Raw genomic sequence first — 23,292 nt, forward strand, 5'->3', positions numbered from 1 at the left:
TAAAATTCTAGACCAAAGCACCTTACAAGTAGCCTGAACACTTACACAGCTGATGAAAATAAGGCAGGAGAACACACATTGTGGTGAAAATTCAGAGCTCAGAAGACAAACAGAAGATCCTCCAAACTTCCAGAGGGAAAAGTTGTACAGAGAAGCTTCTTTCCCTCCCCTCAACCTTGAGCTGCTTCCCCCTAAAGTGCAGCCAAGGGTTTCAGGACCTCGACTCCCTGCAGGGGTGACAGCAGTCCCAGAGCCGCCCAGGTGGAGGCAGGACAAACTGCCTGAGGAGAGGGGACAGGACGGCCAGCCCACTTCTGTCTTGTAGGAGCTATTTCCTTGGGAATTTCTGAAATGGATGTTTCTTTTTCTGGAAGTTTAGAAGTTACCACCGAATCTGAAATAATGATCCAAAAAGCTTTATCTACTCCAGGAAATAAAATTGGAGCTAAGCTTCATTCGCCTTTTTATTTCTTTTCCAGTTTGGAATGTCTTATTGGACAACGATATGGCCATAGGAACGTGCATGAATCTCAAGAACTCGGCTCAGTGCATTTCCTCAAACTCAATCCACCTGGCCCCTGGTTCCCAGGCCGAGAGCAGAACTCCACCAGCTGCCTCGTGCCCTTCCCAGTGACCCTTCCCCCCTGCCCCGGTAAGTGCGTACAAGGAGGCTCACAGCACGTGTTCTTCTGGGTCTGGCTCCTCTCTCTCAGCGTCATGCAGCTCATTCATCCTCACTGCCATGTGACATTCTACTGTCTCCTGTTGACCGATATTTAGAAACTTTCTTGTATTTGGCTGTTGCAAAGAAGTTGCTTTCATTTGTTTTTTATGAATAATACTGACTAGAGAGTATTTTAAACTAGGACAATGGAGAAAATGAACAAAAACAGTCATGCATAATGCTAAACGTACATGCAGATCTTAATTAAAAAGCTTCCATTTAAATGCTCGCTTTAGATACAGAGTGTGAAAAGAAAGAGGAATCACAGGCCGCTGTGAGAATTAAGTGAGATGAAGTTTTAAAACATTTTTTTAAAGTTCTCGGGGAATGTGTTTTGTTTTGTTTTTGTTTTGGCAGCTGGCTGGCATGGGGATGTGAACCCTTGACCCCTTGACCTTGGTGTTATAACATCACTCTAACCAGCCGAGCTCACCAGCCAGCCCTCTGAGAGAGTGTCTAGCACATACACACTGCATTCTCTTTTAACTGAAATACGCCCAATTAAAAATAATCATTCAACACTCTGCTAGTAAAAGGCGTCATCGGCAGCTTTGCAGATCCATTTCTGTCCAGATGAAGGTACATATTAAATATGGTCTTTGAGCCTAGTTTGGTCCAACTAGTCTGAAAATCACAATTCCTCAGCACATAGGAAGAGTTTTATTAAACACTCTCATGGCCAACTGAGCCTGGGAAATGGGAGGTTCAGCAAAGTATTTCTTTACTGCAGAGCCTCTTAGAAACTCACATACTTGTGCGCAGTGTGTGTGATAGATCTTCAGGCAGGAAATACGCTGTGAAGTGTTTCCCAAAGTCATCTGACCAGGGCACCCCTTTTTCAATGGAGCATCTTTTGGCACTCCATGCCACAGAACACTTTGAGAAATAGTGTCTGCATGCATTCACGCCATAAGCTCTGAGTTCATGTTAGACACACCCAGTACCAAAACGAGTGTGACACTGTCCCTGTCCTCAAGAAAGTCATGAAAGAATAAAATCTAGTGCCTCCTAAAAGAGGACAAGAAAAGGAAACAGAAATTAGGACTTCCTGAGGGCCGAATATGTACCAGGATTCGGCTAGCCATTGCATGAGTTTCGTGGGGCTGCCGTAACAGAACACCACACGCTGGGGGCTTAAACAACAGAAATTTATTTCCTCACAGTTCTGGGGGCTGGCAGCTCAACATCAAGGTTCAGCAGGGTGGGTTTCATTCTGAGGCCTCTCTCCTTGGCTTGTAGATGGCTGTCTTCTCCCTGCGTCCTCTCATGATCTTCTCTCTGTGTACTAAACCTTTCTGATAAGAATAACAGTGATATTGGATTAGGGCTACCATAGGAACTTATTTTACCTTAATTACCTCTTTAAAGGCCCTATGGCCAAATACAGTCACATTCTGAGGTCCTAGGGGTTAGGATTCAACATAAAAATTCTGGGAGATCACAATTCGGCCCATAAAAGCCATTTTATCTCGTGTAATACTCACACCAAACTCCCAAAATGGGTATTATTATTATTGCTGTTTTGTAGCTCAGAGAAGGTGGTTCCACATCTCTCCAAAGCCCAGCTTCTCAGCCTCCAGAGCTAGTGCTGATGAGTAAAGATGAATTCCTGTGCACAAAAATGGTTTTATAGATATTATGCAGAACATGAATAAAATATGAACACCGACCACCTTTGTAACAACTTAGAAATAAACCTGATTCTTTGCACTTCTGATTGTACTGCAGTTAATGATGGTTAACAAGTCCTTTTAAATGTCTGATCAGATAGCTTCACTTTTTAGTACACGTGGAATAATTTGGTCATTATTCCTAAATAAATACCTGATTACAAAAGGGTGTTGCTAATGTCTCAATAATGTTTCCAAAATGTTAATAATGGGGTTAATGTAAGCATCAAGTACCAAGTAGGCTCTTCTGAGCTTCTAGGAGCCCATATCTCATAAAGGAACAGAAGGGTCCCCACCACAGCCAGTTTGCTGAGTCTCTTCGAGGCAGGTGGGCCCCACACAATGAGCATCCACAGCAAACTTCTCCTGCTGGAGGCTCTGGTTTCTCCCTCGGTCATACTCTTACTTGCCAACAGCATGGTCCTCTTAGCATTTATTTCCTTTCTTTCCACACCACCATTAGCCACATCATCAACCCCCTTTGAAAAGGCCTTAGCAGAGCATTAGCCTAACCACAAAAAGCAAATGAGGTTCCCCCTTCCCTGAGAAACACATGAAGACGGAGGCCTTTTCAGAGACACAGAAGCTGCAGAGAGGGTATCTGAGGCAGTAGAATCGCAGACAGACCTGCAGATTACCTACTTTGCTGTAGAATAGTTGTGTGCAATGGGCCCAGCCACTTCACTCTGGGAGGCTCAAGTTCCCATCTGTGAATGGGGGTGATTCTTTTCCCTGGAGACGGTTGGGAAGCCTAATGACATAGTACAGAAATGTAGGGAATGTCCTGCCTGGCTCACAACAGTGGGAGACACTGCTGTGATTACCATTATTAGCATCGCTATTAGCATTAAATTACAATGGGAAATAAAGCTTTGGTCTTTGATAAGTGCCAAGAGGCAAGTGTGGCCTCAGTGGGGCGGCAACTGAAGAGTGGGAGCCAGTTTCCCACAGGACAGGGCTGGCAGTGCAGCCAGGGGGACACTCTCTAAGTGAGACCTCGGCAGCTGCAGAAGCCTCCACCAGCTAAAGTGGCCATTCAGCCATGGCACTTGAGTCCAAACTCACCATTCCCAGTCCATGCAGTCACTCAGAGCTCAGGCCGTCGAGGCACTCCACGCAGGCCAGCTCCAGAGCTCCTGTCCCCACTGCTTTGTAATCAAGTCCTCTGCCGGTAGACAAGACATCTGCAAAAAAAGAAAAAGAAAAAAGAAGGCAAGTTAGCCTTAAAAAAAAAAAAAGCACCTTGGGGACAGGGATTCCTCGAAACCACATAACTGAGATGTTAAGAGTGAGCACTCCAGAGTCAAACAAAACCATCAGATGCACATCCCAGCTCTGAAACATGCAAGCTGCGTGGTGAAGAAGCATTTTAACCTCTCTGTGCTTCAGTTTCCTCCCTCAAGATGGAAACCAAGGCCAGGTGAGAGCCACACCTGGAGCGCAGAAAGTAAGGCGGTGCCCCCTGTCAGGGCTGCACGAGTGGAGGGTCGGTCCCTGAGAGTGAGCGCTTCCTTCAGTGTTGTACCCGGTGTCTCACTGGCCTATCTCTGGTCCAGGCTGGGACGGGGACAGCCACAGTGCTCGGGTACAGGGTGGGTGGACAGACCAGGAGAAACCTGCTCAGCTTGGCAAAGCGCCTGACACCGGACAGACCCTCAATAGAGTGATCTTTGTGCTGACTCATCACCACGCGTTAAGCTCCTGAAAATAGATTCTAGCGTCCTGCATCTCCCTCCCAGTTCCATCTTTCTGCAGAGTTGACCTGAAGGACGTTTCCTGCAGCGTAGAACTTAACCAAAAGGGCATTCATCCCTACGGTGCCCATCTCACCGCTGCACGGTGGCCTCGCGACTCAGATCGTCCTTCAGAGGGCGCACGGTCCTACTACCGTAAATAACGCGCTGCAGCGCAGGCTGTCGCCCTGGACTGGAGAACCTCTGGGGACCACGCACCCCTCCCGACACGAACTGTCTTGTTCATCTTTTTAAAACATGCCTGACATGTAATAGACAACAAGTGCCTGACACAGAGAATGGCTAATTGAGTAAGTCTTACGTTTCCAAATTAACAAATGTATAATTGTAGGCTAAAATTTCCAAACTATAATAATAATAATAACAGCATTATATTAATCAAAATAAATAGCTCAACATTGTCACATTGACCCGAAGCTTTCAAGAGACAATGGAAAGGCGTTTGTCCCGTAACATTTTGGAAGAAAATTGCACTTTGCTTCGTTCAGAGCTTTTCAGCTCATAAGTTTCTGTTCCCATCAGTCCTATTCCAACAGCATTTTGGTTTGGGGTTGTTTCGAGGAGAATTCGTGGTTCCAGGAATCCGAGCAGACATGACTGTCGGGATCCCCGGGGCCTTCCCTGCGCACCGAGCAAGCGGCTGGCGGGGACAGAGCGGCCCAGGCGTCGGCACCGGCTGCCGGGTCTTCACCCTCTCGGGTCAGTACCCGCCTGAGAAGCGCAATGACTTCGGGCACAAACGCCGAGTGGAAACACGGAACCGTCTTCCTTCTTTCATAGCATAATGTCCTCTTTCTAGCTGCCAAGGCAGAGGTCGTTGACTCCAGTCCCAGCGCCGGCGGCGAGCAGCTCCCGGTGCAGCTCCCGGTGCACCTGCGCCGACCTCACCCGCCCCCGCACCAAGAAGCCACATTTCTATCCGAAGGGTGCTGGGGCCCTCTTTGGTCGCCAGATGGCGCTGTGCTCCCAGCCATCGCGCTCCGGAGACCAGACGGCCGGGACGACCCCGCCTCTGCTCCTAGGGCCGGACACTGCTGCGGTCCTTCCGGCTGGGTGCCTGGGGACAGCACGCCTGGTGAAGGTAGCTTGATCTCGGGCTCTTTCAAGAGAAGCCAGAAAGCCGGATTTTTGTTCGAAATGTCAGCGGTTAATGTACTTTAAAATTTTTAATAGAGACTCCTTTTCTATGGGATGGGAGGGGTGTCGCTTGACACTGGCCCCGTCTGGCTGTAGGGGAGGCAGCCTGGGGACCCTTCCTAATGTTCTTAACGTTTGCAACACTTAATTTTAAAACCTTTTTCTCATGGAAAGGTTTAAACATACAGAAGCAGAAAAAGGAGCAAAACTGAGCCCTCATGTACCCGTGGCTGTCTGGTGTCACCTAACCCCCCCAGGACACTTCGGCAACCAGCACCATTGCCTACCCCTGCTTAGTTATTTTGAAGCAAGTTAAACATACAGAAGCAGAAAAAGGAGCAAAACTGAGCCCTCATGTACCCGTGGCTGTCTGGTGTCACCTAAACCCCCCAGGACACTTCGGCAACCAGCACCATTGCCTACCCCTGCTTAGTTATTTTGAAGCAAATCCCAGATATCACATCTCTTCCTTCATAAATATTCCAGTGTGTTATCCCTAGCAGAAAAGAACTTCTTTTAATAGAACAGTACCATTGTAGCACCAATAATATTGTTATCACACCAAAAATATTTCCTGAATATCATCAAATATTCAATCAGCGCCCAAATTTCTCTCACTGCCTCTTAAAGGAGTTGTTCATAGTTGAATTTTCCAAAGCAGGTCCAAACAAGGTCCATAACTTGCATCTGGTTGATTTTTAAAATTTTTTTGAGTTAAGGTAAAAATTCACATAGTGAAATGAACAGATCTGACGAGTTTTGACAGATGAAAACATCTTGTGTGATCAAGACATCAATTAAAAAACAAAAGGTTTCCATCACCCCTGAAAATGTCCTCCCACTTCTTACCAATCCATCTGCCAGCCTAGCCCAGAGGAAACCACTCATCTGATATATCATACAGAACTTCTGCCTGTCCTCAAAATTCACATAAATGGAATCAGACAAGGTGTAGTTTTCTGTGCCTGTCTTCTTTCATCTGCTATTTGTATATGAGATTCATCCACAGTGTTGCATATACAAATACTTCGTTTATATTTGTTGATTCCTTTATAGTATTGCACCATATGAATACAACACAATTTATATTGTGATATATTCTGTTAGGAAATAACCCGTTGATGGATATTTGGATTGTTCCCAGGATTTGGCTGTAATGAATGAAGCTGCTTAGGCAAGTCTTTTTGTGGCAGTATGCTTTCATTTCTCTTTGGCAAATGCCCAGTAGTGGAATGCCGGCTCATAGGCAAGATATATATTTAACTTTGTGAGAAACTGCCTGGGAGTTCTGCAGTGCGGCTGTGCCATTTATGTTCCACCAGCAGAGCATGAGAGTTCCACCTGCTCCACACCCTCCCAACATCTGCTGTTCTCTATCTTTTTAATTTGAGCCATTCGGGTGGGTGTGTAACTGTAACTCCTTGTGGGTTTAAATTGCATTTCCCTAATGTGTTGGGAAGGAATTCTCTCAGTTTTTATTGATCTGAAAATGCCTTTATTTCACTCTTATTTTAATGAGATATTTTTCTTGGGTGTAGAAATCAAGGTGGGCAGATTTTTCTTGCAGTGGCTGTTCCCCGTAGAATCCCCTTGCACAGTCTTTCCTTGCACTTGAGAAATCCAGCCAGATTTCTGCCTGCCCCCTTCTCTCTGTGGCTTCCCTCTTAAAGTAGTATCATGCCCCCCAAACCATCTTTCTCAACAACCCCAGACTCCAAATTCTGCCTCCCCAGCACAGTGAGATCACTATTCTCTACGTGGTCTCACCTCCCTGCACCCAAACCAACATCTGGACGGGAGGGGAGGAGGGACATGGAACTCACGTCACATGATCTCCCGAGGATGACAGCCTTGCACTGGCTATGGTAGAACACCTGGAAATGTCTGCCTTATGTATTTTGTCCGGTTTCAAGGTTGTTTGCAGTGGGGGAGTAAGTCTGAAACCAGTTACTCCATCCTGGCTGAAGCCCAAGTCCTTCTGATATGCTTCTTAAGTACGTAGGTTCTCTTGCCTCTGTTCTGTTCCCTTGCAGCATACTGGAGAAATCAGGTTCTTTGACCTGTAGAGAAGCCCACATTCTGGACTTTGCATCCGGCATCCCAGTAGTGTTGCCTAACAGAGTTCTCTGCCCCCATGGCTCTTGTAAACTGGTAGTTCTGTCTGGAGGCTGGATCCAATTCAAGCTGATTTTTTTCCAGACCACGCGGAGGTCGAGGTGGATACTTCCCGCAGGCTGTGCATAATGCTCAGTCTCTTTTTGCAACGTGAGCAGCCTTTGAGTTATATGATTGCCTAGATTTATTTTTTCACTAAGGATTTGCATAGTTATAATATTACGTGTTAATTTTCCTTCTCCACTCATCTGTTGAATACATCTATAAAGAGAAACTCCCTGTGATCGACTGTGTGGTTACACTCAGGCACGTTCTTACAGGAAAGGCAGATGAAAGCTTGCTGCTCTCTCTTTCTCTGCCAGAATGAGCTGGTTTCCTTGCATGGTCCAAAGGTTTCCAGTGAGTTTCATTTCGTTTCTTTCTTTCTCTCTCTCTCTCTTTCTCTCTCCCTCTCTCTCTCTCTCTCTCTCTCTCTCTCTCTCCCTTCCTTCCAGTTATCACCTCTCTCTCCCTTCCTTCCAGTTATCACTGTGAACTTGAAGAATTTAATCATGTTTGATGTGTTTCAACTCACAGTAGTTATTATTTTTACTGAAGATCAAAGTTTCCCTGTGTTGGATGGAGCCCCTTCACATTGGCTCCTGGCCCCCTTAGACATGATCCATTAGTTTTTTCAGAGCATTCTTGCTTTTTGGTGTGACAGAAAGGGTCATCTTGTACATTTCCTGCCCCAGTTCTGAAATCTACCATTTCTACAAGGAAATGTGGTTCCTTTTAGTGGAAAATGGTATTTCAAGACCACAACGTAGAAGGTAAGGACACTAGTAACTATTGGGTAAATTCGAAACCTCTTCAGTGAATATATTAAAAAATACGTATTTTCTTTTAAATTTTAAAAGATAGAATACACCATCAGATCATGACGACATTTTCTGTTTAACATTTACTACAGGTAATATGGAATCAAACTCCATTTTCTGACGTTTGACTACTGACAGCTGTAAAGCCTCACCCTCTCTCGCCCGCTCTGCCCAGATCTGCACAGGCTGATAAGAAAGCTGGAGCTTCCTCCTCTGGCGCCGGCGGGAGATTCAAGCTCCCCCAGGTCCCGCCCCGACCGCAGCCAGCCCCTTCCTGGCTCTCAAGCCTCCTCTGGCCTGCCCAGAACCTGCCTGCTCCCACACAGAGCTCAAATAAGCCAGCCATAACCTCTGCATACCTTCCTGGGGGCTTTGTGGCACCTTCAGTCTCAACATGCTAGCAGATTTGGGGTGGGGATCACCTCTGTTTTGCACGGTGGTGACAGTACACTTAACTTTTTGATTTTTTATTTACTGTATATTCCTTTTTTCTTAGTCTGAAAAAGTCCATTCCTAGTGGTAAATAATCATTTATTTCCTTTATTCCATTATATTACATAGGTTTAGAATAATAATATCAGTATTATCAGGAAAAATCTGACAAAATAGAGGTCAGTAAAATGACCTACCAAGAAATTTCCAATGTTTCAAAGGACAAATATCAGTTAGGATTATAATGAAGGGTTTTACCCACGATAGTAGTATACTGAGAATTGTAAAATCTCATAAATACATAAAATTTATCATTGATCATGCCTAAAGATCTTGTTGAAGCAAAAAAGGTTATAATATAGAAACTTGTCTGAACTAATTATCAAAGTACTGATCGTGATTGTTGAAATTCTGTTCTCAAGCAATACAAATATCTAAACTCAACCCCATTCTCTCTTTATTTTCTAAGAATCAGATGCTTAAAAAAAGTTTGTGTTACTTCCTTTCAAGAACAGTTTCAGGACTGAGACACCCTCTCACTGTAAGAAGGGAGGACCTATAAGGCGACCTCTACAAGCACACGCTAGCGCTGGGGATACTAGAACTGTGAGGATGGCAGTCGTGGGGATTTCCAGTTCTTAGTCACTCAAACACGTGGCAGCGGAAAGAACCATCTCTTCTGTTAGATTATTAGTTAACAGATTAGTTCGACTCCTCATGCATTGTTTACGCCCACAGGAAACGATCTCCCTTGCATTGTTTTCTGCTATTTCAGGTGCCCTTTGAAGCAGTTTTCACTCAGCATCTTAGTGTCTCCGTTTGCTTGTCCAGCGCTGTGCCCTAATTCACCTGTCAATATGTCAGCCCCACCCCCACCTTTGCAGTGACGTCATTCCTGCACAGCAATCAATGTGTACCACAACATCCTTTCTAACGTTATTTTACTTTTATTTTAACATTTTATGCTCAAGCGACCCTGTCCTGGGTGGCTCGCTATTGGCCTTTTAGGTCCCATTTCTCTTCCCTTGAGTCTCTACCAGGTAAATGAGTCACACGTGGAATTTGCTTACAGAGCTGGGGAGGTTTTGATTCCTACATACATTTTTTCGAAGGAATCTGGTTTTAAATATTCTTTGGTCTTATGACTGACTTCTAGAATTTTAGGAATTCTGCAGAACAAAGATTTATATATTAATCAAATAAATTGCTGAAGAAAGCTTTAAGACATTAATAGATAATGAGGCAAGTAGCACAAAAAGACTATGGACCAAAAGGGTAACAGATGAAAAGTTTAAACATATAAGGAAAAGTGTTCAAACTTAGCAATAATTGTAAAATTCAAGGTGAAATAATATCTCATCTTTGGCATATCAAATTAGCAGAGAATTTAAAATGCTAATGAAAAGAACTGGTATAAAACAGGCATTCTCAAGCATTGCTCTAGATGGATGTATTGTTACAACCCTTCCAAAAAGCAAGCAATTTGATGAATGAAGCAAATATTACTTCAAATTGGAACAATACCCCATCTTCGCATTATCACATCAGCAGAGAAATTTCACATGAGAATGTGCAGGCAGTGAAAGGCTTCTCAGGCATGGAACTGAGCAGAGAAAGTGTCACAGCTCTTTTGGAAATCAAGCATTTGATGGTACGAAGAAAATGCTGCTTGATCCAGCAACTAGATTTTGGGAGATCTATACTAAGAACATGATCTGTAGTATCAGAACAAGGTTTTTCAAGACGTCCATCGCAGCATTATTTGTAATAATAATTATACATTAGGAAATTTTACAAATGTTGAAACAGAGGAAAATAGAGTTATCAAAGAGATATTCACCTGAAGTGAATGAGAAAATGCTTAGGTTATAATACTAAACAAAAGCATAAGAAATAAGAAGACATGTTTTGTGTGTATGAGAATGTGTCTATGTGTATGTAATGCTTCCAATGTAAAATAAAGATTACACAGAAAAAAAACGTGATTTTATATTTTTGTGCATCTCTGAGTAACTTTATCTTCCTTTTACCTATGTATATTTTGCAAATATTTTATAATAAACAATACAGTATTAGCTTTTCAATTTAAAAAAAAAGTTTCAGAATTTCATTCATGTTTTTCAATGCCACATTTTGCTTCAACTTCTTTCTGTAAACTCAGAGAGTTGAGATCTGGTTCCCTTTTCTCAGGACAGTTAAGTCATCTGTGGGCAGGTGGGGTTGATGCAGACCCCCTGTGGCTGGCGCAGGTCTGCACCAGTCAGGTCAGGGCAATTCCAGATGATTCCTCTGCAGGGGACTCCCCCAACTTCCTTTTCCAGCAATGGTTCATCCATCTGCCAAGCTCACCTCCTCTCCTCTCCCAGGAAGGATTGGGAGAGGGGGGTAGAGAAAAGAGCAGAATCAACAGCCCTGAGCCCAGAAGGAGCTCAGGAGCCTCCAGGAAGGAAGAGGCCCAGGGGGGACTGAGCACAGGGAGTATGGAGGCATCAGAGGGCCGGGAGGCAGGAGACCCCAGGGTACATATGGCCTAGAGGGCTGGCAGGAGGCAGGAGCCTGCTGCAAAAGCCTCTGAAAGGTGTAGTCCAGGAAGGAACACGAGCTGATGTGAACATGCAGGAGCTCACCTGTCCGTGGTCATGGCCTCACAGAGGGGCCTAAATGGAGGTGCCAGAGGTCAGCAGGGGATAGATCCCATCATCTTCAGGGTGGGGACGCAGGGAATGGGGACACACTAACAGAATGCGGGGTGGGGAGGAGGTGTGTTCCCATCTGTGCTTTGGGAAAGTTGCCCTGTTGGAGGCCTCTTCCCAGACACTCTAAGCAGAAGGACCAATGGACAGAGTGGGGACTGAGACTGGGATGTCAGGAAAGGGCAACCCCGCAGACCCTGTGCCCCCCATGGAATGCTAGAAAGAAAAGGGTGGAGAAGTAGTCCAGTTATGAGCAGTATGAGGGCCTGATCGATCCTTGCTGTGACCGGGGGACACAGAGCAGACCCAAGCTTGAGGCCCCAAGATAAGAGTTCAGCTTTGGGACCAGGACTGAAGCCAGGAATGTGCACGGAGAGCTGGACAATGCCTAGGCATCAAGGCTGAAGCTGACAGTGACAGGACATCTAAGGGTCTCCAGGATCTTAGCAATGTGGCTGCCCAGGCTAGGGAAGAGCGGGATATGGATCCATCTCAGAAAGACCCCAATCTCCCACCACTACCCCACCCACACGCCTCCTGCCCTGTGGCCTGCTTCCTCATCCTCCCCAAACCCCGACGTTGAGGCCTATGTCTCTACTGGTTAGAGCTTAGGTCTGGGTGCAAGCTATGGGCTACGGGAGAAGTGAAGTTTGGGAGACCAGGGCTCCTCTGATTGGCGCTGCGAGCACCTGCATCCACCTGGGGTCCCTGGGCCAACATAGGGGACAAGGAGCCTGACTGGGACCCAGGGACTCCCAGGGACTCTCTGGTACCTGCCGCACCCAGTCCCAAGGATGCCGTTGAAGACCCCACCCAGATGGACTGCACTCGTGGAGAGGTGAGAGGCAGACACTGACACGAGCCAATCCTGCCCAGGAGGGGTGTCCAGTGTGTCCCTGCTCTGCACCTCCCTCCCCCCTGCTCCTCTCGTCCCCAAGAAGAATGCGGAGTCAGGGGTTAAGGATTAGACACCTTCTCCACCAAACCGCGGGAGTCCAAGACTGGTGGCCTGCTCTGGGGGTGCGGGTGGCAGTGGGGGAAGGACCCTCAGGTCGAGTTCGAGAAGGCAATTATCAAACCACAGGACTGGGCTCCACAGGGAAAGAGCTGCCCCGGTAGTCGGGAGGGGCCGCCCCAGGAGGCCACCCTGAGGGATGTCATGACGCAGGCACGCGGCGGCTCTTCATGCCGCACTGAACGTCACTCCCGCAGAGGGCATCCTCCTCTAAACACGTGCAAGCCTAACCCATCAGGTGCACTGGGGTCAGCCAGCCCATTTTTCTAAAATAGAAGAGTATGTTAAATAATTTTAGTGGTATGAAGTTCATGACAAGAATATTTGCCTTGGGAAGAAAGGTCTGTTCAATGGCTCCTGCAGCCTAAAGCACCTTCTTGGACTTCCTTGAGGACAGGGTATGCCATTATCCCAAAAATCATGATGTGAATGACGTCTTCGCTCCTGTAGGGAAATAGAGCAACTGGACACAAAGGCTAGGGCAGGCCTGTTGCATAAATATTTCAGGAGGAAAGGTAAGACTGTCCAGAAGATTCCACTGGCTTCCTTTCTGTTATTCTGTCCTCAGAACCAGTCAGCTCCAAATTCCTTTCACCATCTCCCGGAGAAAACTTTGTATATCCCCTGACACATTTTTAAGTGGACAATTATTTAGCCATCGTAAGTTTAAATCATTGCAAAGGATGTTAATTTGGAGGCAAGAAGCAAATACTGACACATTAAGACAAAACTCGTATACCATCCTTTCGGATCTGCTTAACAGAATGTGAATGTAGTGGTGACGTGGTACTAACCACCGTCTACTAAAAAAAAAGGAAAACATAAAAATCTCTTCTTTAACAGCTCAGATTTCTACATTATTCCTTTTTCTCCTTGAATTTGTATTTCTACTCCACTCTTTCCACCTCATTTTATCCTAATGCAAGTCAATATTTCTGTGCTGAAGTCTTTTGTTCTCTCCAGTTCTACCTAGATGCGACTTCTCTAGTTCTTCTCCCTCTCTCCCTCTGTCTCTGTCTCTCTGTCCATCTGTCTGTCTGTCTGTCTCTCTCTTTATATATATGTGTGTGTGTGATATGTATATATAAACATGTGACGTGTATATGTACAATACACACATATATACATATTACATATATTTACACACATAATATTTACTAAAAATTGGTTCGCCAAACAACATGAATGTTTCAAATTTTACCAAGTTCTTATAAAACATAAAATCCAATTTTACTGGAAATACACCCTCTCTGCAGATGGATGGCATGGGGTTGAAGGAGTTGTTGAAGGTTTCTTTACTGGTTCCCTGGGGCAGTGCCTGCTGTAAGTGTCAGGCAGGTGAGATGGTCAGAGGGAAATGAAAGGGCCAGCATTTTCACCACTGTCCCAGTGCACACTCAGCAAGTCGCTTCTGCCCCTCCGGTGGGTACAAACCAGACACCCACGTGTAAGGCAGTTCATTCCCACGTGTACATCACAGCACTGGCCTCAGCAGGGTCCCTGATGGGCCCAGCAGGGTGGCCCTCCCTCCACCCAACGTCCCACGGCAGGTGTGAAGCGACACTCAATTGCGCCACCTTCTCCTTTCTCACAAACGCCAGGAGCTGTTTAGCTCCACCTCGGTCCCTTCATGCTGCTGCCCGCTGCTTTCACACCACAGGGTTAACTCTGTCAGCTAAGTGGGGAGGGACCACTGAAAAAAGCTGGAAAAGTTATAAACTCCTTCCTGGAGAATATGTGCATCTTACACGTGCATTTTCTGGGCCTACAGTCGTCAGAGCTGAAGCCCAAGGATGGGCCCCGGCTCAGGGTGCAGCACAGAAGGACACACGTCAGTGTGTGTCGGGGAGGCTCCTGGTGCTGGGGGTGACGAGGGAGAGTCCCAGGTGTCCCTGATAGGACACACCAGGTGTGACTCACCCTGGGCCTGGTGGTTGTGCCTTTAGGAATCTTCCAAGTTAAAAGAATATTGGTGTTTATTTTTACTTCAATTTCATTCTGATGGAGCATTATTTTCTAAATTATGAATTCCTTAAGTGTTTAGATGCTGAATTTTGTTTTAAGACTGGACACATGATGCGAACCTATTAACCCACATGGGGCTTTTGGGTTCCTTGTGAGTCTTTGGTCTCTAGGATCTGGGCTTGTCACTGTCAGATGCCTTCTGTTTCCAGACAGCCCTAGTACCATGTCTGATTCATGACATCTGTCTGGGCATCAGTGTGTTTCTGAGCCTCGCCTCCCTCTCTCTGGAACATTCTATCACTAGGATTTCCTACCCATCGTCCAGCAACACCAGTCCTGCTGCCCAGCTCACTGCCTGACTTTACCCTGTCGGGGGCTTCTGGGAGTGGTTGGGTCTTCCTGGCAATCTCAGTTCGTGCTTCCTAGCCTGTCCTACAGAACGCTAGTCTGGACGACTTTGCAGAAGTCTGTATGGAAAGAGGCTGTTGCTATCTTTCATTGGCTGAACTCAGAATACTATGGATTTAGGCCCAAAGTTTTTGTGCTCAGAAGCAATTTTACAGCACTCACTAAAAGGTAACTTCATTCATTGTGGATCATTCAAGTTATAGATAGTTCATGAGCTAATTTCACATGATGCTAGTAGCATTTATAGTTCATTATCTTAGATATTATTTGGTTAGGGGAGGGTTAAAGGCCACAAGCACTTCCTAGTGAACAGGAAGTCTTATGCAGTGCTATTTGCTTTAGGGACACCCCAACCCTTGTTTATGCTAGCTTTCCAAAGAACTCCTTTAAAGTCCTGACATGACCACCTTTCTGTCTTCGTAAGTTTTCTTCAACTAAAGAGAGACTGAAGATGTTTACCTATAATCTTAGTATAAGGCATATCATAATTAATCAGAAAGTAGTAACTAGATAAATTCCTAGTTCTTTCTGAATAAAGTCTTTAAAATGTGAATTCACTATTTAAAGCAGAATTCCCAAAACAGATATAATAAAATATACTTAAAAGTACAAAATATATTGATTAGATTAGTTTGTCTTCCATTCGTATAACCGGGAGCTGGCAGGGTGGTGTTATATATAAAAATATGTTTTGTTTGCTTTTTTAATGTGGGGCAAAATATATTCAAAGCATTCTATGCTCATTATAAAAGAAAAACAGTAAATTACATAACTTCTTTGGATTTTCTGCACATCTCTTGGTACTCTGAGTTACCCTCTGTTCAGATTCATTCTCTAGAGTGTTTATATCAGGATAGATTTAATATTTCTTTATCTCAAATACATAAAATATGAATTTCCTGTTACTCTGTTGTCTTTCTGCTTCTTTGTGTATACTTCTACACTTTTTTCCCTTACTTTCTTTATCGCTGTATTAAGCTGGGAAATCTTATTCTATCTTCCAGATCTCAGCCGCATTCTGATTTCACTGGCTACACACTTAGGTGTGGTTTTTTTCGCTCCATCTCTGGAGTATGGAGCTCTCAAAAGGTTTTTATAGGCTTCTTTTTATCTCTTTTTATTTTCATCTTTTCTGCTCATATAAGTACCTCTGTTCTTTGCTGTTCTATATCTGTTTTACTTTTGAGTCTGGGGCTCAGGGACATTTCCTAAAGAAATCAGACGATATTTACAAAATTCTAAAAATAAACAAAGCAAATCTCAAAGTTCAATATGGAGAAGAGCAAACAAAGGTCAAATCAAACGGGAATTTATTTGAAAATGTCATTTTGAATAATTTTCCAAGATGCCAGTAACGTAACAGATCCAAGGCAATGCCTGCCCATTCTGTTCATTTGGGGAAATGATCTTCTCTACCAATGAAATATAAATAAGGAATTCGGGATAGATTTCAGTCAAGATACCTGAATGGGACATAGGCCAAATATGATTATAGGAGTATACATTATAACTAAATGTCCCAGTGCAAGACAGTATAAATAAATTCCTAATCCTTTATCACTGCTAAAGGCAGGAAATCTCCATTTCTGGAATTTTGCCAAATGTCTCTGACAGTCCTAATAGTCATATGCTTCTCAAGAACACACATTCCCTACTGATATAGTTCTGATTGTTAAAATACTTGATAAGGATTGAATTGTGTCCCCCAGTTTTATGTATTACAAGCTTGGTCCCCACTGTGACTGTCGGGAGGGTGGGAAATCCGATTATGGTAATTGAAAGGCGGGGCATTGAAGAGGGGATCGGACTGTGAGGACCATGCCATAGTGAGCAGGTTGATCCATTCACTGATGAATAAGTTGAAAGATTAATGGTGGTGATAGCTCTTGTTCTGGTGGCTTTAAAAAGGAGCCAGCTGAGGGCCGGCCCCGTGGCGCACTGCTACAGTGCACCGCTTGGAAGCGCGGTGGTGCTCCCGCCGAGGGTTCGGATCCCACATACAGACCGGTTCCCGCTCACTGGCTGAGCGAGGTGTGGGCGCAACACCGAGGGTTGCGATCCCGTTGCCGGTCCCGGTCCGGTACGGGCGCGACACTGAGGGTTGCGATCCATTGCCAGACACTAAAAAAGAGACAAAAAAGAAAAAAAAAAAAGGAGCCAGCTGAGAAGGCTGGCTTTCTCTCTTCTCTGCCATTTCTGTCATGGGAGACCCGGGTCTCTGGCACCACCAACACAGCACTCACCAGATGTGTTCCCTGGACTTTGGGCTTCTCAACCTTCAAAACTGAGAGCAATAAATTCTGTTTTCTTACAAGTCACCCAGTTCCAGGTATTTTGTTATAAGTAACAGAAAGAGTCCAATACAAGACTGACTTGTATAGAATTTGTGCCCAGTCCTGGTCGTGGTGGCAGTGTCGTGAACAACACAGAACAGAACTGCCCACCTCTTCTTTGACTAATTCGTCAAACATTTGAAGATAAACATAACTTATTCACTCCTTGAGAAAATCTTCTTAAAGTGTGCAGTAATCATTTTGACTAGTTCTTTGCCCAAGTCAGTCTATTCCCTCTGTAAATCCTGAAAGGATTCTTTCCCATGGCCTGCAGTTATAAGCTGTGGTGAAGTACACCCCTTTTCCTTTGCAAAAGGGTCCAACTTTAAATTTGGGGCCATGCACATTTTATATGAACATGGAGAACCTCCATTTATGATGATATGTAATGATTACATAACAGCTTCCATCACCCTGTTTGGAGTGACAGCGTCCTGTTTTCTTCAGTTTTCATCTGGTGTATGACAGGTTTTCCCCATATTGAATTATTTTGCAAAAATTTGCAAATATTTTCTGGTCCCTGTGGCACTTCCACCCTGTCCACATTTCAGGAAATCCCTGTTGCTTTCCCTTGACATTTTGATGTGGTCTCTGTGCCCACCAGGTTTCCCATGGTATTATTTTGGGGGCCCCTATGAATATTCTCAGAGTTTTGCATTGCCTAGGTTTAGCTGTAGAGTGCTCTTAAGGCTGTGAACAACATTCTGGGTTCTTTGGTGTTTAATGTTTTAAAATATATGTGTTACCATAGTAATACATGTATATAATTATTATATTTACACATATATACACATATCTACATAAATGCACATATTGGGTGGCATACGCCCAAAGGTTTTTATTCCTGGGGCATACTATCAAAACTTTGGCTACTACTGTCCTAAATTGTTGGGTGGGGGGGGTGTTTTGGTTTTTTTTAAAGACAAATATATTGATCCAAATGTGACTCTAACTGGAGAGAATTGTAACTGGGGTAGACTGGGGCATACAGCAACACTTCCAGTGTAAAATCGGCCAGGAAAAAAAACTAAGATTTCACCTAACTAGTTCAATTGTCCCCTTCTCCATAAAATGTTCACAGCGGAAACCATTAGGCAAATTATGCACCATGAAATCTAAAACCTGGTCCTTGCCCTGGTTCTAACCTGGTGCAACCATAAGAAAGTCAGGTCACACTTTTACTTAGGACAGGGTTGAATGGCGACACTATCTCCACTGGGAATGATTTTAAGGAAAGCTTTTCACTGTGCTTTGGAGAAACAGTAAGCTAGCTAGAGGAAAGGAGGTCTTGAGAATAAGTCTTTTTACTTGTAGAAGCAAATTACTTCAAATTTCTTAAAGAAGCAAAATATTGGTCAAAAACCAATCGCTCCAATTCTAGGACAATCTATTAGTATCGTTGCAGGGAAAGAGGCAATTATAAGAGCAAATCAGCTTTCTTCACTAAAAAGCAGCTTGTTCATGTTAAACAGGGTTGACCTCAATGTGGATGCTTCTACCAGATTTAGGTCTTGATTTAAGTGAGACCAGTAGTTGTGTTTCCCTCTGCAAATAATCATCACTTTCTTTTTCTATTGCATAATGAGTCTGTGATTCTGATTTTCTACTCTTCTGTAGAACGTTTTCTTTTTCTGATTTCACATCTAACTCTTCCTTGGTTGATGTATAAAAGCTTCCTAAAGGGCGTTGTGTGTGTGTGTGTGTGCATGTGTGTGTGTGTGTATTTGGGGGGGTTGTGTGTGTGTGTGTGTATTTTGTTTTGTTTGTTTTGTTTTCTTGGTATATTCTGAAGACAGTCTTTAGAGGGCAAAGACTTTATTTCTCCAAAAAATGTCCCTGGAGTTTCCTTTATAATCCCCTGCAATGGGCTTGGTTGTATTCCTGCCATTATTTTCAGGACATTTTGAGTAATAAACTACATTAAATGTTTCCCTGCCGAGATGTTCTTCTGAGCCATCTCACACAGTACTATTTCCTTTGACTTTTTGGAAATGTATCTTTGCATTATCACATTAGCAGAGAAATTTCACATGAGAATGCACAGGCAGTGAAAGGCTTCTCAGGCATGGAACCTGAGTGGCATCACAGTAAAGTTGAGCAATTTGATAATACAAAACACATGCTGCTTGATCCAGCAACTACAGTTTGGGAGATCTACACTAGGAACATAATCAATGATATCCAAATGAGGTTTTTCTCAAGATGGTCATCACGGCATTACTTGTAATAATAATGCTAGAAAAAAGTAAATGTTCAAACACAAGAAAATAGGGAAGGCTATCAAAGCTGTACAAGTATTTACTAAAAGTGAATAAAACAATGTTTATGTCACAAAGCAAAATAAAAACATAAGAAATAACATGATGTGTGCATACACATACATGCAATGATTATTATTCAAAAAATTAAAAATGTGATTCTACTTTTTGGGCCTCTCTGAGTGACTTTATCTGCCTTCTACATTTGTACATTTTACAAATACTTTATAATAAATACACACGATACTAACTTCCTAAATTAAAACATTTTTTTTTTCAACATTTCATTCATGTTTTTCGATGCCATGTTTTGTTTCAATTTCTTTCTGTAAACTCGTAGAGTTGAGATCAGTGCCCTGGTTTCTCCGGGGGTTAAGTCGTGTGTGGGCAGGTGGGGCCGATGCAGAAGCCCCGTGGCTGGCTCAGGTCCACACTGATCAGGGCGCATCCAGATGATTCCTCTCCAGGAGACTCCCTCAACTCCCTGTTCCAGGAGTGCTTCACCCATCTGCCAAGCTCACCTCCTCTCCTTTCCCAGGAAGGACTCCGGGGGAGAAGGGGGGGAGAAAGAACAGAACAACAGCCCCTTCCAGAAAGGAGCTCTGGAACCTCCAGGAAGGACGAAGTCCAGGGGGCCGAGTACAGGGAAAGGATGGAAAGATCAGAGGGCCCGGAGCGCGGACGCCTCCCTCGCTCGCGCGCGGCCCGGCGGCGGCGTCTGGGGCAGGTGCCGGGGGAGGTGCAGGCGTCCGCGCTGCACAGTCTGGACCGGGTTCCGGAGCGCGGTGCGGGCGGTGGAGGAGGAGGCGGGGCTGCCGCTGAAGCCGGATCCGGATCCGGGTCCGGTGCTGTGCACACCGATGGCTGAGAGTCCAAGGTGCCTGGCAAGGAGCTCAGACTGCGGGGCTACCAAGGACCTTTTTGGAACATTGAAAGCTGATGACCCTCCTGTGTCAGAATGCAGCTGCATTCCTCCAGCCCTCTTCCCATCACGTCCTGGAGAAGGCTTGGTTTTGAGGCCTCTTTGTACTGCTGACTTAGTTTGTCTGTTTTTTAAGGTTGTGGAGGTCAGCTGAAAGATACTGGAGTTGTCAGCCCTGAGCAATTGATGAACTCTTCTGAGCATATGAAGAAACCTGGGAACTATTATGTTACAGTTGTGGAAGATGGAGCTCTAGGACAGAGTGTTGCTACAGCAACTGTGATCACGGAGCGTCAATTCATAGATGTCGTCGTTGGTGATGAACGCGGTAGAAAGCAGCTTGGCAAATGGTGATTATCAACCTTCACTTCGCTAAATAAGAAACAACCGTTGTAAGAGTCCCCTTGATTGTGTACCGCAAAATGCTGGTTTCTGTAAAAAGTTTGGGTATACAGTAGGTGAAGAAAACTGCATGCGTTGGAGGCTGCTAAAGTAAAAATGTTTTAAGAAAGAGCGTTGTCAAAGGCGCACATGCTACAAGACTGTTCTCTTCCTAGAGATAAAATATTTTGTTGCTGCAACCCAGCGACCTCCATAAATACTGGACTGAAAAAAAAAATTGTAATAATGCAAGTACGATGATATCTAGATTACTTTGGGCTGGTGGGACATGCTGTGAATTTAGATTACAAATGAGTATTATAAAGGGAATGATTTTTAACCAAAGGAACATATTTTTAATTTGAATCTTTTCTTGCATTGTATTTTTCTAAAGTTTGGCTTCATTTCTTGGAAGTCGAGGGTATGTGTAGTAAGGAGTTATGTGTCTGTTACCTGAACTGCTCATTTAAAAAGAAATATACATTGAATAAAGGTGTTTATTATCACATTCATAAAATTAAATAGTTTTGTTTCAAAGAAACACATCTAAATACATTTAGGACTGTATTATTTCCCATATGCTAATTATGTAAAGCTGGATACATTAGCTATTGTAACTAAATATAGTGCAGTATATCATTTCTTGGTCCTAATACTGGCAAACACCCTGGTCAACCTTTAAAAGTAGAGGAAAGGAAAATTAACTTATAAAATCAGACAAGACTCAAAGTGAAACAATTTAAATGTCTTACTAAAAGCTCAAATAGTTCTATGTAGACAAAGTACCAACTGTCTTATCTGTAAAATATCATAATCATTCATTTCTTAAAAGCAAGTATATCCCGTTGCCGGTCCCGGTCCGGTACGGGCGCGACACTGAGGGTTGCGATCCGTTGCTGGTCACAAAAAAAGACAAAAAGGAAAAAAAAAAAAAAAAAAAAAGCAAGTATAATGGCGACACCTAAGGTACTATTCAACAGTGAATTAGTGAATCTCAGCATATGCATTTCTACCCCAATTTCTCTTTTCAGGGATATCTGAAGCTTTTCTTTTGAGTAACATTTTTATAAAAAATGGAATATTACAAAATTGAATGGAATATTTTTAAATGTATCATATTGCATTTATCACATGTTAAAATGTTGATGGAAGCTTTTCTATTTAATGTGGTTATAATGGTACTGTTATTCTGGTCTGAAGTAAGAATTAGATACTTTATTAATAGTTCTAATAAAGTAGTAGTTTTGCATTCTGTGTTTCATCAAACCCATTCACAGGATGAATAGCCTTCTGTTAGGATCATGTGTGTGCCTGTCTTGAGTCTCTGTTGAGCTGCTAGGTGAAATCATAGTTCATAAAACTTTAGTTTCGTGTTCTCTTTGTAAAACAACTTGGAAAGTAGAGACTACCTGTTTCTCTTCCTTTGGGCTCACATCACCTCCAGTGCGTTTTGGATTTCCCCTCCAGGCAGTCGGCTGAAGTTCGCTTTCCAAAACAGCAGAAATCTTTCACCAGTAGAGGGCGCACAACTCACCTGCTGATGACCACAGATGAACGGATCTGATCTGTCCGTCACAACAACAAGCTAGTTCTGTCTTTTCAAGAGTCCTGCACAACAGTAGCTTCATTAAGCAAATTCTAGTAATTAAAAACTGCTACAGTGCGCCGCTTGGGAGCGCGACGGCGCTCCCGCCGAGGGTTCAGATCCCACATACAGACCGGCCGCTCACTGGCTGAGCGAGGGGCCAGCGCAGCACCGAGGGTTGCGATCCCATTGCCGGTCCCGGTCCAGTACGGGCGCAACACTGAGGGTTGCAGTCCGTTGCCGGACACGAAAAAAGACAAAAAGGAAAAATAAATAAATAAAAAATAAAAAAAATAAACTTAGTGAAAGGCAAAATTAGGTGCTTTATTACATTTCTAACCATTGAACAATTTGAGGTCAAATTGTCTGCAAGGTTGGTATTTCAATAAATCCCTTTAAACGGTGTTCTTAAAGTCTTCTTTTAAACCTGTATAGGAAATTGAGTTACATAGTAAGGTATAAAACTAAAAGTAAAATTTGTGTCATTGAAGATAATGGTGATCTGCATGAGGGTACTTTAAAAAGTTCACGAATAGATTCCTATTACCTTCTAATTTTATTTTTCCATGAACTTTCTGAAGTACCCTCGTATTTAACTTTATTTAACGAGTGAGCTTGAGCATGGAAAAAGCTGTATAAAACATTTCTTTTTTTTTTTTTTTTTCCTTTTTGTCTTTTTTCGTGACCAGCAGCGGATCGCAACCCTCAGTGTGGCGCCCGTACCGGACCGGGACCGGCAACGGGATCGCAACCCTCGGTGTTGTGCCCACACCTCGCTCAGCCAGTGAGCGGCCGGTCCGTATGTGGGATCCGAACCCTCGGCGGGAGCGCCACCGTGCTCCCAAGCGGCGCACTGCAGCAGTGCGCCACCAGGCCGGCCCCAAACATTTCTTAATATATGAACTAAGTTCACCACATTTTTGAACATTATTTGCTTCTGAAAAGGTCTAATGAAGCAGCAGTTGTGATTTTTACATGCGTTTCATTGACTCTACGATGCACGGCGGCATCTCTGAAATCTGGATTTTATGATCAGTGGC

Source organism: Galeopterus variegatus, unplaced genomic scaffold (genome assembly GCF_000696425.1).
Source record: "Galeopterus variegatus unplaced genomic scaffold, G_variegatus-3.0.2 Scaffold2582, whole genome shotgun sequence".
Classification (NCBI taxonomy): Eukaryota; Metazoa; Chordata; class Mammalia; order Dermoptera; family Cynocephalidae; genus Galeopterus; species Galeopterus variegatus.